Below are 14259 nucleotides of genomic sequence, written 5' to 3'. Positions count from 1 at the left end.
ACCAGTCTGTTTCAGGGATGGCACAGGCACTCACAGCCAGAGCTGTGTCTCTCCAGCCCAACAGGTTTCACTGCTGACTCCTTTCTAGAGGTCACAGGTGGAGGCATCAAGTAAAAATGGCTTAAATTCTGAGGCCTTTGTATCAAGTTATAGAATGGCCATCCTTGGACATATTCAAGTTTCACGGAAGAAGTCCTTGCATAACCTTAGTCTTTTAGACATGCTTGGAGAGGAGGCTGGGTTAGATGACCTCCAGAGGTCCTTCTGACCTGAATTATCCCCTGACTGCATAAATCTCCTACTTCCTGGAGAGTGACCACTAAGTCCTGTCTCTCACTTCCTCTTCTTATACCAGCTTTCAACTCCAAAACCAACCTCTCATCCAATATTGTGGCAACTTATTGTCATTATAAAGTTTAATAAGCTTTGCAAAAAGCTTCTCAAAGGCTATTTGAAAATGAAAGAGGATTATTATGCCCACACGACCCACTTTATTGGCATACTTACCACCCTTCCTTCAGAAGCCAGTGATGTTGGACTTCACTGGAGCCTCTTCAACAGCTTCCCAACAGACTGTGTTCATCCCTGGATCTCATTTTCTGTCACAGACTGTGTCATCTCACCAGGAGTGGTGGCTTCTCCCATTGCTTTGGCATTAGCCAGGCCCTGCTGAAAGAGTTTTTGAATATATTTTTGGTCTCCTATGATACACAGACCCCAGATATAATTCTTTTTTTTTTTTCTTACCACAGTTTCTGATAACTGTCCTCAAAAATTTTATCTAATCCTGTCCATTTATTAATATCTACTTTTACTACTTTTTTTTTCTAGTCTTAGTGAAGTAATACCAGTGCTGATGCCCTGATGATTTTATGCCTTTTATGTACCTTTTATGAATTCTCAGTGCCCTTAGCATGCATACTTGCAATTCCTTAAGTCTGATAACTTAGCATAGTCCTGGTATTGTTAGGCCAGAAGACCAAACATCCTAAAGGCCTCGAAGTTGAAGGCCAGAAAGTCCTACACTATCTTGGGAAACTATCAAGGTACTTTCTAGAATACATCCTGTAAGCTAGGATTAGAACCATCTAAGGGGGAATACTTCAGGATAAAGAGATATCATGCTTTCATTCAAACTTCTTATTAGAGCATCTTTGTTAGATGTGCTAATTTGCAAGGTCTATAAAATTGTATATGAAATCTAACGTGGGTGTGCATTTCAGCATATTCCACCTTGGCAAGGTGTTGCACTGTAAAAATCCTTATTAAATACTTAAGTGAAAACTCCTGATCCCTTAACCATGTCTGGTTCTTTAGGACCAAGGAAAAGGCATTAGTGCAATATTGAAACAAAAATATGAAGAGGGTGAGAAATCATCTGATGAGGGGAGAAGGAAAAAGAAAAATGTCACTTTCAAATTTAAAACCAGATCCCATTTGTGGCAGAACAGAGCTGTTCAAGCAACTAGCAAGCTATGGAAAGCTTCTGTCCCTGTGAAGGTGAGATGTGGAAAACAAGAGCCAGGTCTGCAGCTGCAGATGTCCCACACAAGAACTGCCCAACAATGTTGCTGCCTTTGGCAGTGAAAGAAACAAGGTCCTGTGCCATGAGCAAGGGATATGTCTGGTGCCTAAATGCCCCAACCTGTTCCAGAGGTGAAGGGCTAAAAGCACAACATGCTGCAAAAGAAGAAAACCCGCTCACAGGGGTGAAAATCCCCAATTGCAGATGCGGAGTTGCACTCTGCAATTCTCATGTCATAGTTTAACAAGTGTTACAAATTGCATTAGAATGAAGGTCAAAGGATCCAAAAAAGTAGTTTATATGTTGTTTCTGCTGTTTTAGAAAGGGAAGACATTGCCACAAATGGACAAAGACCATTATGTCATGCAGAGGAGCATCACCCTCACTCCAGCTTGCCCTGGTTCCCCTCCCCAAGGCTTGTTAACTTGGACTTGTGCTGAGGGTGAACTGCAGGGAGAGGTGAGCATGAAGCAAGCACCACAAAGAATGGGGAAGCGGCATGTGATCCCCACTAGAGGGCAGGAAAAGATCCCTTCTGGGACTCCCTGGCCACACATACTGATCAAACCTCTTCAGCAAATCTCTCCCGCCTGGGTGTCCTCTCCCACAAGGCACTCAGAAAAGTACCACCCTGGCCAGAGAATCTGCTATTTGGGGCCAGGGAAGGGATGGCATACACTTGGCATGTTTTGAAAGTTCTGAACTATTTCATTCCACCTTATTCCCAGATAAGCGATGAAGACTCAGTGACCCAGCATGTGAATTTTACAGAGAGAAGTGCTTCAAACTACATAACATGCTTCTGTAGAAGCTCGGCCCTTTGCCTGCCCACACTTTTTTCAGTAATGTATAAGTTTCTATTTTTTCTTAATAAAATCATGTTTCCAATTTTCTTACTAAAAACATACAACAGGAGTGCAGATAATGTTCATTAGCTATGGTAAATTAAAATTATCTAATAATGTCAGCAAAACATATGAGTTAATATCCATTTTAAGGAGAGAAAATTAAAGAACATAAGATTATACCTAGATACACAAATATCTGCTGTTGGAATCCAAAATAAAAGTCTCCCTGACTCCTTCAGGGAGAAAAAAAAGAATTAAAATATATTAAACCACATAGACATGAAGTAAGAATGTAGTTTTTAGTTTTAAGTAAGTTCTAATATAGCTTAAGTGCCTTAAGAGTCTGTTACCTAGTGAAAAGCCTTATTACCCAATTTAAAGTTCAGTGATACCCTTCACAGATTCAACTTAGCCCTAGACACAATATAAATTAGAGTAAGAATATGCCTTAGACTTCTAGATAGAACAGCTAGAACTGTACATGTAAACGTATAGTACCATATGTAAGATTTAGGTAAAGAGAACACTGCTTTTGCATGTTAGATTAAGCTCAGATTGGTGTAGAAATTTTTTGTTTTAGAATTGTGTTTTCAGCTGATTGGTAATTTATTAATTTAGTCCCCTGTAGTGAAACTGTGATACATAGCATGAATAAATCCATGCTGAAGTTATAATCTTGTCTGACAAGAATCCTAACATATTTCCAGGAAACCTTGCATGGAGGCCAGCATGAATATTCATCTGCAAGGGGCATATTTCTAAGAAAACTCCATCTGGTAAGATGATAACAATATGCAGCATGAATATTTGTCTGCAAGAAGTGTATTTCCAAGAAGCCCAACAAGATTACAACACATACACCCAAAACAGCATGAATATTCATCTGCAAGCAGTGTATTCCAAGGGACCCTTGAAAAGCCTGAAAACATATAAAAAGCACCCTGGAACAGGCGCAGTTTGTGAAGCATGGTGAAGTGATGCTAGAGAACCCCTCCTTGTCTCACCCAACACCATTTGCCTGGTTCAGTGCCGATCTGACTTTTGCTTGTGGCTTTTTATGATTTTGATTATAGAATAAATTCCTTTTATTAATCAAATTGGCTACTCATTTATAACAGATTGGTGATCCCAACGTGATGCAGCTTCTGGTTTTGTGACTCTTCCTCTCCAATTGTGGGGTGCCCCACTATTTATTAGTGGCCTGACAGTGTGGGAGACCAGCAACCTCTTTGCACTCAAATATTGAATTAAAGTAGAAGCCATAAGCAAAAGAGAGAAATGAGCTCAGTGCTGCCAGGGACCCACAGAGGACCGAAAGAGTGGTCCTCGGAACTGCGGTATATTCTACTTGTAATTCTATGTGCACATAAACCCACGTGGAAAACAAGAGTAGGTGTGACTGAATGTATGAGTGAGACATGACAAGAGTCACGGAGCGAGAGTGGACTCCTGATGAACCGCAGTTCCTATATCCCTTGAGGGGTTAGGTTGGTGAAAGGGGGACTTTGAAGAGGCTCATTGCAAACTTAAAATCCAAACTTCGGGAGAAGGAGTTTGGACATCAGTTATGGAGGGGGAGTTAAAAAGGAAAGATACGCTCCCAGGAACTCGGGAGACAGGTAAGTCTTTTAGTCTAGGACCGGGAGGTCCAGGGGAGAGAGGGAGAAAATAAAAAGAGAGCACATTACCAATCAGAACTCTGTGGGATGGTCCCCCACTGGCTGAGAGATTGGCAAAAACAGAAATGGAACTGACTGGGTACATTTGAATTGAAATTGAAAATCAGTACATGTGACTGAATAAGACGCAACAGAAACTGCAGAGTAATTGCAAACCATACCCTACAAGCGTGTTTTTGTTTTGTTTTTTTCTTTTCTTCGATCCTGCTAAGGACCTGGGCATTGAGAAGGGGAAGGGATTGAGAATTAGACTGAGACATTTAATAAAATGGGACAGAAAAAATGCAAAACACAGAGAGGATTCCAAGAAATGTCCTCAGGAGAAAGGAGGAGAGAAATCCCAGAAATTCCACCAGATAGCCCACTGGGGTTTTTGTTAAAAAAGTAGGAAGACTGGCCCTCAAAAGAAGGGAGATCTAAAGAGAAGGTGATTCTTTATTGCCTGGAAGTTTGGGGTGGGGGGGAGGGCAGAAGAGATTAGAAACCATTTGATCTGGCCCATCTTCCAGTCCTTTGAAGGCTGGGTCTGTCAAGCTCTAGATATGTATGTAAATAGTGAAGAACCCTCAGATCAGGAGGAGAGAGACTATGCAAAGACATGGGTAAGATCAGCAGCTAGGTTATTTACCGTCAAGACCAAAAAGACAGCTAAGACCGAGGACGAGGCTTAGGATCTACTTAACAACCTTAGCCTGTAATATATGTTGGTATTATTCGCGTTTTATTGTACATGTATAGAATCAGGTATAAAGCATTTTTTTCATGTATAAAACACAAACGACTCGGGATTGCAAAAGCTGCTGCCGGGAACCCAGGAAGGAGGAGTAATTTGCAACAGAACAAAGACAGCACTAAGAGAAGATGAGTCCACCTAGGCAAGATGGGCCTACTAATGACCCAGTGATTAATGCCTGATACCGATTTAGTTTAATTCCTCAGGACCATGCATCTTAATGTCCAGTTCCCAAAAATCTACTCAAACTCTCTTCCCTTCGGAAATCTCATCAACAGACTGGCAGCAGAAATATGAATATGTAACAACACAAGAAGGACAAAAAAACTGGAGCTGCGTAGCCTCAGGCCAAAAAAACTGTGTAAAATTCAGCTCTCCAAGGGACAGTTTGCGAACTTTGGGGGAACCAATGTGATAGAGGCTGGTTTGGAGTTCAGCCAGCGCCGACCCCATGCTCAACGCTGACTTTGATTGTGGCTGTTCCGAAATTAAATTTTGCAAATTTTTCAATAAAATCCTTATTGATAAAATTTGGCTGATTTAATGATTTAAAGATGGCCCCTGAAGCCCTGTAAGATCAGTACAGAACCACGGAAGCCAAAAGAAGTAGTCTGTCCCACAAAAAGGGACATCAGAGAGTCCTCGGAACAGACGTCCTGGATGCTATTACTGTAAGAAAAAAGGATATCTAAAAAAGAATTGTAGAAAAGGAACGCAAGATGAAAAGATCTTTCAAGAAGACTTGGGGGGTCAGGGGCTCTTTATTTTGGGGTCCAAACCACCACCTGAGCCCTTGATAAAATTAAAAATAGGACCCCGTAAGGAGGAGATATCTTTTCTGATTGATACAGAGGGTGAACAGAGTACTGTCCAGAAATTGCCAAAAGGAGTAAAGGAGTTGTGATAAATGTAGCATTGGATAAAAATTCGTGAAGGAGAATAAAGAAATATGTGTTATATTTACAATAATGTAAAGATATAAAATGTAGTATGATCTAAAGGTTCCTTCCCGAGTCAGGCGGTAACGATCCACAGCGATGCTTATCCACAGCCCAAGATAAAGAGCAGGACACAGGCAATCAAGCCAGACAATGAGAGTAGCCCGGCTGAGATATCCATCTGCTTCGCACCCGACCTGGACACTCCACCCCTGGAGTCCAACCAAAAGATGCAATCAGAAGGCACCCAGAACCTTTCTCATGTGAAAGGACTCTGCCCAGTTGACTATTGACTCAGCTCGAGAGATCCGGGAAATCTATTCAACCGCACATCTAGACTCTTTGTTGGACTGTGCCCACTCCGGGTTTTGCCTCAGGATACGAAAATCCTTATAAAAACCCCGGACTGCAGTCCCTCCTTCGTGGATTTGGGAAAATCTGTACCTCTGGGTGCAGACCCCTATCCACCCGGTGATGTGCTGATTTATTTTATTGTGGTTTTTTTTTCTGGTTGCTTATGATTGAAACTGTTTTATAATAAATTGCTTTTTATATTAACCTTATTTTGCTATTACGTTTATAACAGAGTGAAGATACAATGACAGTAGTGGGGGCAAAAGGAGAACCCTTTAGAAATAGAGTCAGAAACTAAGATTTGTTTAGGAAATACGTTGCTAATTGAGGAGACAGATTATAAATTATTAGGAAGAGATCTGATTGTAGCTCTGGGAATAAGCTTGACAGTACAAGAAAAAACCTTGTAGTAAGTCTGTACAGACTAACTCAAGAGGATGAGAGTAAAATCAATCCTCAGGTCTGGCAAACACAAGGAAAAGTTGGAAGGTTAGAAATGGAACCAATTTCCATTGAAATACGAAGGCCAGAAGACCCAATTAGGGTTGAAAGGAATGACAGGTTTGTCTTTACAAACAAGCTGTTCGTCCGCTGATAAGATGCGGCTATCAGTGAGAGACAACAGAAACAATGGGATGGATTCCACTAAAAGATCAAAGAGGCACTGAAAGAGCACCATCAATTCCACAAAAGTTAAGAATTAAGAAGGGATTATGCATTGGGGGTGGGGGGAAGGTACCGCAGGTATGAGGCGTTCTGGGAAGTATGTACCTCTCAGGTACCTCAGCCTATAGGGAAAGAGAGAAGGGACAAGTGGCCGTGAATTAGGATAAAAAGGAGGCTGCGCCCTCCAAAAATTTGAGAGACCCCAGGGGAATGCCCCATGGCCTCTCCCTTTATTCGAATAAAGAAAAAGGACTCCTCTGTCTCCTTTTTGGACATAAACCTCTGGCGTTTGTGGATTAATTTTCCTGACAGGGTCAAATAATATCCCATTTCAATGGAAAAAGAAAGGGATTAAAACCTGTAATAGATGAATTAATAAAAAGGGGGACTCTAGAACCTTGCATGTCAAGGCACAACACCCCCACCTTACCAGTACAGAAAACTGATGGAACCTATAGGTTAGTTCAAGGTCTGAGAGCAGTCAACCAAAGGACAAAAACATGTTTTCCAGTGGTTGCAAACCCATACACCCTTCTGAACCAAATTTCTCTGGAAGACACCTGGTATAGTATGTTAGATCTGAAAGATGCCTTCTGAACTTGTCCATTAGCAAAAAATAGTCAGGATTATTTTGCTTTTCAATGGGAGAACCCCAACACAAAAAGAAAACAACAGTTTAGATGGACAGTGCTCCCTAGGGGTTTGTTGATTCTCCCAATTTATTTGGACAAGCACTGGAGCAGCTACTAGGTCAGTTTGTGCCAATGGAAGGAATCAAGCTCTAGCAGTATGTTGATGACTTATTAATAGCTGGTCAGAAGGAAGAAGTCAGGGCAAACACAATAGCATTGTTAAATTTCTTAGGGAAGAAAGGGTTAAAGGTATCAAAATTGAAGTTACAATTTGTAAGGTACCTAGGGCACTAGATTACAAAAGGGAAAAAGAAATTAGACCCTGAAAGAGTAGCTAGAATTGTTGCATTACTACCCCTGTGGACAAAAAGAGACGTTAGACAACTATTGGAACTTTTAGAGTATTGCAGGCAGTGGATTGAAAAGTATAGTGAGAAAGTAAAATTCTTATATGAGAAATTGACTATTGAGAGAGTAAAATGGACAGAGCAAGATGAAAGAGGATTTAGAAAATTAAAGGAGGCTCTTATAACAGCTCCAGTATTAAGCCTTCCTGATGTAAAGAGGCAGTTTCAACTGTTTGTAGATGTTAACAACCATATTGCTCATGGAGTATTAACACAAGATTGGGCCAGAACTAAAAAACCTGTGGGGTATATGTTGAAGCTTTTAGACCCTGAAAGCTGAGGCTGGCCCACTTGCCTACAAGCAATAGTAGCAGTGGCATTATTAGTATAAGAGGCCAGAAAGATCACCTTTGGAGCCTCACTAATAGTATATACCCCCCACAATGTAAGAAGCATTTTACAACAGAAAGCAAACAAATGGCTCACAGATGCTAGGCTTTTAAAATATGAGGCTATACTAATTCATTCACCTGACCTGGAATTGTTATAACTACTGCTCAGAATCCAGCACAGTTCCTATCTGGTGAGCTGTTGGAGGTATATAATCATAATTGTGCAGAAGTGGTGGAATTACAAAAAAATACCAGATTTAGAAGAAGAAGAACTAGAAGAAGGATAGAAGTGGTTTGTGGATGGGTCCTCTAGAGTCATAGAAGGGAAAAGACAATCAGGATATGCAATAATAGACAGAATGTCAGGAGAAGTTGTAGTATCAGGACCCTTAAGTGCTAGTTGGTCAGCACAAGCTTGTGAACTGTATGCAGTTTTACAAGCACTTAAGAGGTTAAAAGAAAAGAAAGGGACAATTTTTATGGACTCCAAATATGCCTTCGGGGTAGTCCACACCTTTGAGAAAGTTTGGGAAGAAAGAGGTTTAACTAGTACCTGAGGGCGGGGATTGATTCATGAAGAATTAATAAAACAAATCCTAAAAGCTATTAGGGGACTGAAAGCAATTTCTATGTCCATGTTAAGAGCCACCAGATGGGGATGCAATTCAGGACTAGAGGCAGTAATTTAGCAGATACGGAAGTTAAGAAAGCAGCACTATTATTAATAAATATTCCGGAAATTAAAAAAGATGAATTTCAGGAATATCCCTCCTGTCCCACCTGGAAAGAAATTGAAGAATATAAAAAGATGGGGAAAAAAAACCAAAAGGAGACTTCCTGATGGAAGGGAATTGCATCTAGAGATTATACAAAGAAGGTTTTGAGTAGGTTATATCAACAGACTCACTGGGGGCACAAGCACTTGCAGAGCAGTTTCTGAATATTTTTGGGTGTAAAGGAATCTATGAGCTAGCCAAACAAGAAGTGTTAGGGTGTATGACATGTCAGGAGATAATTAAGAAAAGGATGCAGCAGACTCCATTAAGAGTATGCTCTTTAGCATATTGACCATTTGAAAGAATCCAAATAGATTTTACTGAACTACCCAAACAGGGGAGGTATAAATATCTATTAGTAATGGAATGATCAAATTGAACTATGTTGGCACAAAAACCCTGGAGCTAATCCTTACCAATCCTTAAAAGGCTTAAAGAGTTACTGGGAGAAACCAGAAACTGTAAATGACCGATGGAAAGCATCTGATGGAATATACTGGATATGTGGGGAAAAGGCATACAGTGAATTACCCCGCAGGTGGAAACAATCCTGCATTCTGGGAATGATTTGACCCTCCTTCTTTGTGCTACCAAAGTCTAAAAGTAAGCTGTTGGGAGCACCCTTATATGAGACCCTAGACAGAGAAAAGAGAGTGCTGAATCTTGTGTTTCCAAAAGCAGTAAGGAATCAGAAGTGGGGAGAATATGAGTGGCCTGCAGAAAGAATAATAGCTTACTACAGCCCAGCAACTTGGGCTCAAGACAGGAGCTGGGCTATAGGACCCCAATTTACCTATTGAACGCCTAATAAGCCTTCAAGCTGTGGTAGAAATTGTATCAAATCATACTTCTGATGCTCTTGAGTTATTGGCTAAACAACATTCACAAAAGTGAGCATTTGTGTTATCAAAACCGAATCACTTTGGACTACTTGTTAGCAGAAGGAGGAGTCTGCAGAAAGTTCAGTGAATCGAATGCTGTGTAGAAATAGATGACTATGGAGAAATTATAAGGAACCTTGCAGCAGAAATTAAGAAAGTGGCACATGTAGCAGTTCAAAAATGGAATTCTATCCTTCAAGCTTCTTGGTGGGATCAATTGTTTGGAGGGGGAGCTTGGTGGAAAAAAATAGGATTTTTAATATTATATTCAAGAATGGGGCTATTATTTCTGCCTTGTCTCATACCATGTTTTATGTGACTAATCCATTCTGCTGTCCAAAGCATGCAAATAGCAGCAATGCCCATCGATCCTGAGTTAGCTACAATGAAAACTGGTCAATCTGAGAGAACATCCAAAATATCTAAGATAATGGAATTGAAAGAAAATAGAAAGAGCAGAGCTGCTGAAGCTCTGGCCAGATTTGAAGCTCAAACATGATTAAAATGAATTTTAACAGACAACATGAAAAAGCAGGGGAAAGGTATTTTACAAGTAGCATTAAGCTACTGTGCAGTCAAAATATAACTCAGGCTACAATAGGCATTTGCATTGATATATAATTGAGCATCCAAATAAAAATCAAAGACTAGAAAAAAATTATTCATTTTATACACAGAGTAGCAGTATACAAAAAGTAGTTCTTTAGTCTTATAAATACTGATTATGAAACTAAAAGAATAAGTGAGCTTTATCAAAACCTGTCCTATAAGCACGAATCAATGAATTAATAAAAGAAAAAGGGGGGACTGTGATACATAGCATGAATAAATTCATGCTGAAGTTATAATCTTGTCTGACAAGAATCCTAACATATTTCCAGGAAACCTTGCATGGAGGCCAGCATGAATATTCATCTGCAAGGGGCATATTTCTAAGAAAACTCCATCTGATTATAACAATATGCAGCATGAATATTCGTCTGCAAGAACTGTATTTCCAAGAAGCCCAACAAGATTACAACATATGCACCCAAAACGGCACGAATATTCATCTGCAAGAAGTGTATTCCAAGGGACCCTTGAAAAGCCTGAAAACATATAAAAAGCACCCTGGAACAGGTGCAGTTTTTGAAGCATGGTGAAGCATGCCCTCCTTGGGGCATCCCTCACCCGATGTTGTTCGCCCAGTACAGCATCAAACTGACTTTTGCTTGTGGCTTTTTTACGATTGTATTTTTTTAATAAATTCCTTTTATTAATCAAATTGGCTACTCATTTATAACAGGTAGATGCTAGTGTATGCTTGTGAGTGAAAGGCTGTGCATGAATAACCCATTTACAAAAGCACCTTTATTTATGTCCTTTTAGCAGAAGGTATTTTTCACACCACACAGTGAATTATGATACAGCAAAGGCTCTAAACACCTCTGAGAGAGGGCTGCCCCTCTGGAGTAAGTAATATGAGGGTGCAGGATAATGCTTTTCAAAGGTCCCTTGGAATACACTTCTTGCAGACAAATATTCATGCTGTTTTGGGTGTATATGTCATAATTTTGTCAAGTTTCTTGGAAATGCACTTCTTGCAGACGAATATTTATGAGTGAATATCGTTACAATCTTATGGGATGGAGGTTTCTTTGAAATATGCCCCTTGCAGATGAATATTCATGTTGGCCTTGCTGCATATCACTATAATCTCGTCAGGGAAAGTTTCCTAGAAATATGCTAGGATTCTTGTCAGACAAGATTATAACTTCAGCACAAATTTAATCATGCCCTTCTCCACAGGGCTGCTCCCAAGGATTTCTTCTCCAGGTCTGTGCTCACATCTGAGATTGCCTTGACCCAGGTGCAGCACCAGAACCCGGCCTTTTTGAACTTCAGGAGGTTGTCATGGGCCCAATTCTTAAGTTTGTCCAGGTGCCTCTGGATGGATCCCATCCTTCTGTTGTGTCAACTGCACCAACAAGCTTGTGGTCATCTGCAAAAGTGCTGAGGGTCTGTGGCAACACACTACAACCAGGTCCCTAAGGCTGCTTGTCTGTCCAGGTCTGAGGCACGATGCCACTAGAAACCTGACAAGGAAGGATGTCGTCGGGATGGGTTCTTGTTTGGGTAACCAAAGCTTTATTGCCTCTAAGGATGTCCAGAAACAAGAACAAAACTGGGTGGAGGGACCAGAGTTGTATATGGGTAAGAGGGGGCAGATTGGAGAATCAGTGTCCAATGGGAACAGGTAAACATGGTGCAGAGGTGGAGTTAGGGACAGGAACAACCAATGGGAAAACAGGGGTGGGGAGTGCACCAAAATAGGGCCAGTGGGATCCAGGGAAGCGAGAACATTCTAGGAGATGTACATAATTGGTAAATGGGGGTTGAACAATGTAACATAAACTTGGTGAACCAATGGGGGAACAAACTTAACAATACATTAACATATAACTGCAAAGATCTGTGGGAGAGAGGCCTTCTCTCACCCCAATCTCAGGAGGTGTTATTTGTTGCCTCCTTTCCAGGATTGAGGTATGGGGATTTTAGTCATAGGCCCTTGGGTCTCCACAAGGGTCCATTAAATCCCACTGTCTGTGTCATCAATTAAACAGTAAAGAGCAGTGGCCCCAAGACAGAGCCCTGAGGAGCATCACTTCATCAGCCTCCACCTGGACACTGTGCCACTTGACTACAACTCTTCTTCTGCATCTACCCAGCCAATTCCTTATCCATCAAGCAGTCCACCTTCAGTTGCATGTCTCCCTAATCTGGACATGAAATGCCATGTGGGACCGTGTCAAATACCTTACAGAGGTTTAGGTAGATGGCACCAGTCATTCTTTTGTCAGTCGTGCAGTCACTACATCACAGAAGGCCACCAGATTGGTCAGCAGTCCCCTGGGTCTTCCTTTGTCCCTTTTTTTAAAATGGGAGTGATGCTGTCACTTTTACAGTCACTGGGGACTTTGCCTGATTGCTGTGACTTTACAAGTATCACAAGAGTGTCCTGGCAGTCATATCATTCCTCAGGGCGCTGGGATGCACGTTACCAGGTCCAATAGGCTTGTCTCCATTCAGTTCCATCAGATGCTCTTGAACCTGATCTTCACTGACACTGGGAGTGATTTCACTTGCCCAACCCCCACCTGCAGCCTCAAGGAATCAAGACACGTCAGGAAACCTGATGGCCACTGAAGAGGATAAGAACTCACCAAGTACCTCAGCCTTCTCCGTATCTGCTGTCGACAGTTCTCTCTTCTCATTTATTGGAGGTATACTGTCCCTAGCTGTAGAGGCTAGGGCCTGGCGGCTCAGAAGATATCGGGATGTAACGGAAAGATAGTAACCCCCCCCTTCCTCTTTAGTATGGTAATGATCCCTGCAATTAGCCAATAGCACCTAGCTGTGATGAAAGCAGATGGGAGTAACACAGTGGACCTAGGTTATAAAATATCAAATTCTCCAGCAATAAATGCCATTTTGCCATCCATCACATCGATACTTGTGTTTGCAAATGGACCGAGTGGCCTGAGCACGGCCACCGTGCTGTTCCTGAACCAGGGTGTCTGCCTTGCTAAAGGCAACACTTAGCCTTTTGTTCCAACTGATGTCCTTATAGAATCCCTTCTTGTTACTCTTCATACCCCTTTCCAAGTCCTGTTTCATTTTTGTCTTGGCTTTCTTGATCCCATCCTTACATATCCAAACAGCATCCCTTAACTGTCCCCAGGTCACCAATCCCTGCTCCCACTGGCAGAGTGTGCCTCTTATTCCTCAGTTTCAGGAGCAGATCCCTGCTTATCTGTGGTGGTTTTTTGTCTGCCTTACTTGGTTCCTTACACATCAGCTTGGAAAGGTCTTCTGCTCCAAGAAAAGTCTTTTTAAAGTTTCCAGTTCTGATCAGGTCATCTGTTCCTAAGGACATATCCCAGCAGATCTCACTCACTAATTCTTTGTACACCTAGAAGTTAATTCTGCTGAAGTTTAGGGTCCTGACCCAGCTTATCACCAGGCAAGTGTTCTTCCAGTTCAGGAGCTCACCCAGGGCAGGATCACTATCCTAGCCCAGAAGAGAACTAGTGCTGGCTTTGGTGACAGGATGTCTCCAGCACCTTCTCCCTGTGGGTGATGCCCATAGAGCCCTGTGTACGTGCACAGCTGTTTGGGGCCCCTGTGCCACACAGCAGGACTCATGGTGGTGGGTGAGGGGGCCATGAAGTTCTTTCCACATTCTGCACAGTGCTGTTCTTCACTGGCCCTTGCCAGCAATTTGGGCCAAATTAGAATCATAAAACATCCTGAGATGGAAGGGACCCATCAGGACCTCAAACTCCAGCTCCTGGCCCTGAACAGCCCAGCTTCATGAATCCCACCATGTCCACACACTTCTTGAACCCTGTCAGTCTTGGTGCCATGACCACTTCCCTGGGGAGCTTGTTCCAGTGCTCAACCAATCCCTGGATGAAAAAACTTTTCCTGATACCAGCCTAAACCCTC

The sequence above is a fragment of the Pseudopodoces humilis genome, chromosome 4 (genome assembly GCF_049639895.1).
Source record: "Pseudopodoces humilis isolate 2021_Gansu_Grassland_sample_001 chromosome 4, ASM4963989v1, whole genome shotgun sequence".
Taxonomy (NCBI): domain Eukaryota; kingdom Metazoa; phylum Chordata; class Aves; order Passeriformes; family Paridae; genus Pseudopodoces; species Pseudopodoces humilis.
Note: the sequence above shows the minus strand (reverse complement) of the source record.